Genomic DNA, 5476 nt, shown 5'->3' with positions numbered 1-5476 from the left:
CACAATTGTCGATCATGATGATCACATGTTTAAATCACATTTTAAGAATACATATGGGATGTAATATTTTACAGTCAACTGATCCACACATATCGGTAATGATTGGCTGACTAGAGTTTGACATTACTGTCGTGCGACGATGGTGATCAGTGATCCCCTTAGGTCATACCTATAGGGAAATACTCTTAATTGATTATTTAATTAATCGTATGTCGATACGAGTTAATTAAATTACTTAAAATTGACGGATGATTTGTGAGTAAGATTAACGTATCTTATTATAATTCGATTAAATTGGATACGGTCTAAGTAATCGAATTGTTTTATTACTTAGATAAAATTATTGTTTACGAAACAATTGAAATTGAAATTAAGTGAATAATTTATTATAAAGACAAGACGTTGTAATTTATAATTTGATAAACCGTTTTGGTACAAGTAATTACGAATTACTAGTCGATATTGTATATGACATATTTTATGAGTATGTTAATTTTTAATATGTTAAAAATACATTACAATTTCACATGTCAAGTAACATGTCACATATGTTACAATTGACAAATGACAAAATAAAATGGACCTCCCATTTTATGTCACATGTGCCGAAATTATGGAGGGAGTAAAGGTTTAAATTGTGTTAATTGTTTTAAGTGGAAAACACAATGATAAAAGCTAACTAGTAGCCATGCAACCCTATAGCTTTTGAGAAGAGCAACTTTTGCATGCATTGGGCTTAAAATACCCCCCCCAACAACCAACCGTTTTCTTGGGTGATGCTAAGAGGTTTTTCCTCTACAATTATTCACCACTTCAACTAATTTTTCTAGAGTAAGAAAATTAACTCTCTACTATTCGTGAAAATCCTAGAGAAATAAAAACTCACTAATCTCTTCTCTCTCAACCGAAAACAAGAGAGAACAAGTAAATATTTTGTGTCAAAATTTTAAGTAAGACTAATCCTAATACTAGATCATATTATTTTTAGTCTTTAAGGGTATTCCTTGGGTATATGCTTTTGGGAGGGATTCTATTTTGGATCATTTGTTCATCCATTATAAGGAAGCTCAAGAACAAGTAAGAAGGAGATCTTACTTGTGCCCTTTAATCTGAAACATCATAGTAAGAAGTGACGATTTTTTCTCTACTCTTGTTTTAGTTTGCATGCATAAGATCTAGAATTTATTTTATGACTAAATAAATTTGAACATATATGAATATGTAAATTAATGAGATTAAATATTTCTAACAGTAAATGCCATTTTGGCCTCCTTTCACGGCACGACCTAGAACAAAAACCAAAGTCATTCGAAAACTGCACTTGCTCAGATAATAGTCTCCATTCAAAAGAATCGACTCATTAGAACATCTTAGAGATCCCCGCCACGACCAGGCGTCTATAATAGAACTTAGGGATTCTCTAAATGGTCACTGTCCGGCAAAGTGTCACACATTCTGCCTATGTAATCGACCAGTCATCACATATGACCTTATGGTGTTGAACAACCATCAATCGACTTACAATTTAGTCACTCCGAGACGTCACCTCATTAAGTGAGAAGGGACAAAATACAATGTTCATCTTATTCACTTGAATAGTGTTCAACATTGTCTCCACAACTTATTCAGATAAACAAGATATTTAAAATTTAGTCACACTAAATAAAAGATTCATAAAAGAATGAATGCGAAAACAATGAATGTGATTATCATATATATAATAAGAGATACACTATCCAATTATTACATATCCATAATCTAAAGAAAATCTAGTGCTCGTCTCAATCCCATAGCGACGACATGACCATCATGCTTAGCAATAGTAAATCATCCATCATGCTTAGCAATAGTAAATCATTCATAAAATCAACATAGTAAATCTTACATCACATGCAAAATCTTTTATAAGATAACTTATGGTAGTATATAAAGTAAGGTGAAATGATTATGTTCCTAATCATCCACTACTCTATTTTACACGGTCCACTTGCCCATTTACGGGTTCATATTGGTACTTATATTTGTCGCACAAATACATGTAATTTTATTTTAAAAATCGTTTCATGTTTAAATACTTCCATAATTAATTCGTCCAAATCACTCCGTAAATATACGTGTACTGCTACACATATTATTTACGTACTAATATTAATTACATTAATCAATTAGTACAATTTTAGTGAATTAACAATTAATTAACTAAAACCCGTCTCCCAAAATTTATTATTCAATTATCACATAATTAAATAATAACTGCCGTTCCTCGAGTTCGCAACTCGAATTCTCTCTTAAAATTATTGACTAACCTTTTAGTCTACAAATCAAGGGACTAAATAAATTGTATCTCATACAATTAATTAGTTGTCTATTGGGGTTCGTTCCTAAAGGTGTGACCGAAAGGGGTCAGTTGATCACCGCCGTCTCACGACAATAACGTCAAACTCTAGTCAGCCAACCATTATCGATTTACGTTAATCAATTGACGAGGATCAAATAATTAAATATCTGATGATATTCCATTAATGAGATTTATTATGTAAACGCACTATTGTGGAGGACACTAACTCCAACAATTAAAGAGAAGTGTGTCAGACAGCTGTGCTACCATCCCAGGCCCAGTAATGGACTAAGGAACGATCCTCTACAGCAAACCGAACAATCTACTGATCGCTAGCAGCCGTTAATCACGCTCTGATCGCACAGCTATTGGTTCATCAACCACACATTGTTTCCTGCCTCTGTAGATCACAAGGACACAGAGGTACGACCTTACTTAAACAGATCGTCTAATTAAAAACAAATTATCTCATAATATGTTCATTTAGTGATCTATGTAACATGCATGCAATATAAAAGCATAAAAATAAAAGTTTAAGGAAAAAATCATTCCTTACATTGAGAAATGGTAGTATTGGGCACAACCAAGATCACCCATCTTGGTTGTTCTTGAGCTATTAAGAATGGCAAGATCATCCAATCTTCAAATTAGAAGAGCTCCTTTAAGTTGCACCCAAGAACAAACCTCCAACTCATATGATTAATTTTAACTAGAAATTAACCATATAACCCTTGAATATTATGTAAATAATACTAATACTCTTAGTATTTATTTTGTTTTACTAACAATCTTAGTAAAAATGATGCTTATGATTTTTAGAGAGATAGACCAATTATTTTTCACATGCAAAAATGTACAAGTGAAGTAGTGTGTAAAAATCAACAAGACACAAGTGTTGTAGGAAGTGGAGCACGGTTGGAGGGAGTAGGTGGAGTGAGGGAGTGATTTTCTTATTTTTGTCCAATCCATTATAACATGCATAATGATCACATGACAACTTATGGAAGAAAATCTAGTAAAGTGAAATGATTATGATCATCCACTACACTCCATTTACACGGTCCAATGTCTCATTTACGGGTCCATTTTGGTTCTTATATTTGTCGCACAAATACGTGTACATTTTATTTAAACATCGTTTCATGTTTAAATGCTTCCATAATTAATTTCGTTCAAAACACTCCATAAATATACGTGTACCGCTACACATATATTTTTACGTACCAATACTAATCACATTAGTCAATTAGTACTAATTTAATAATTAACTGCTTAATCATTAATTCTCGTCTCAAAAAATTATTTATTCAATTATCGCATAATTAAATAATAATTTCAATACCTCGAGTTCACAACTCGAAATCTCTCTAAAATAATCGACTAACCTTTTAGTCTACAAATCAAGGGACTAAATAAATTGTATCTCATACAATTAATTAGTTGTCAATTGGGGTTCGTTCCTTTAGGTGTGACCGAAAGGGGTCAGTTGATCACCGCCGTCTCACGGCAATAACGTCAAACTCTAGTCAGCCAACCGTTATCGATTTACGTTAATCAACTGACGAGGATCAAATAATTAAATATCTGATGATATTCCTTTAATCATGGACCAACCTTTTGGCCCCTCTCAAGCTTAGCTTCAAAGAAGCTTGCCACCGCATCGTATTGACGGACTTTAGGTGTTTGTGAAAACATAGTGATTATACGAGTGAATATCTCGTACGCATTTAAAGAAATGCATGATAGTTTGAGCTTTGAGGACATCGACCATATCAACACATACTTGATATCATTCAACATCCTCACATGGTCATCATAGGCGGTCCGCGCCGCCGATGAAGCCCTTGCACCGGGTTTGATAGGAGGAGCATCGGTCAAGTAAGTGAGCACATTGTCGGACAACGCGACACTTTTGATGTTGGATTCTCATTCAAGAAAGTTACTACCATCATATTTTAAGATACATTTGTCCAGTACGGACCTTAGCCATGAATCTTTGCCTAGTGAAGTAGTCGATGGAGTTGATGAAGTTGTCATTGCGAATTAAAATGATTGAATATGTTGACATCCTAAAGCGTCTAGGGTGTAAGATTCCTAAGACTCTTGTGGTGGATCGTATCCTCCACTCACTCCCCACCAAGTTTGCCCACTTTAAGGTAAACTACAACACGAATGACATGGATAAGAGTTACCATGAAATTCATGCACTCCTCACCCAAGCGGAGAGGGATATGGAAGCTAGTGGGAGTGAAAAGGGAGAAACCATGAAGTTAAAGAACATGTCCCTCGGAGTCAAGAAAGGAAAAGAGAAAGAAAAGTCCCAATTCAAGAAATCGTCAAAGAAACATGACAAGGGAAAGGGGAAGGTCGTTGAGAATGGCAATCCCAAGGCAAAAAGTGTCAAACTCTCCGAGGCCGAATGTTTCCATTGTAATGGGAAGGGGCATTATAGGAGGAGTTGTCCCAAATACTTGGAGGATCTCAAGGAAGGGCGTGTAACGCCTATTGGTATGATTTCCTCTCTCTATGTGATAGACGTTAATTATGCTTGTACCTCCACTTGGGTACTTGATACCGGATGTGGCTCTCACCTTTGTAATCATTTGCAGGGTTTAAGGGACGTGCAAGCACTAGCAAAAGGTGATGTGGATCTATGCATGGGAAATGGAGCTAGAGTAGCCGCCATTTCCATGGGGACTTATGTGCTCACTTTAGATAGTGGTTTAGAGTTGTATTTAAATAAGTGTTATTTTGTACCAACTTTAACTAAGAACATCATCTCCATTTTCGCGTTAGACGCGGAAGGCTTTTGTTTTATGATTAAGGACAAGTGTTGTACTTTTTCTTTTAATGATGTGGTTTATGGCAAGGCCATTTCAATTGGAGGCATTTATGTTTTAAATGATGTTAATGATGTTTATCATGTGGAAACTAAAAAGTTCAAAACGGGTGATCCAAACAAATCCTACCTTTAGCATTGTCGTTTAGGCCACATAAACGAAAGACGCATTAAGAGACTTGCTTCATCAAAAGTGCTCAAACCATTTGGTTTCGAATCTTATGGTACATGCGAGTCTTGCCTTTTAGGCAAGATGACTCGTGCACCTTTTTCGTGAAAAGGGACACGAGCTAGTGAGG

The 5476-nt window shown here is 35.1% G+C and overlaps 1 pseudogene; it reads right to left on the bottom strand.

Moving 5' to 3' along the window:
• Positions 1-2582: 2582 nt before the first annotated feature.
• On the bottom strand, positions 2583-2786 carry LOC141604053 (small nucleolar RNA U3; annotated as a pseudogene).
• Positions 2787-5476: the final 2690 nt, after the last annotated feature.

The sequence above is a fragment of the Silene latifolia genome, chromosome 9, assembly GCF_048544455.1.
Source record: "Silene latifolia isolate original U9 population chromosome 9, ASM4854445v1, whole genome shotgun sequence".
In the NCBI taxonomy this organism is placed as follows: Eukaryota; Viridiplantae; Streptophyta; class Magnoliopsida; order Caryophyllales; family Caryophyllaceae; genus Silene; species Silene latifolia.
The sequence above is the reverse complement of the archived record's forward strand: the minus strand, read 5'-3'. Positions and strand labels throughout refer to the sequence as shown.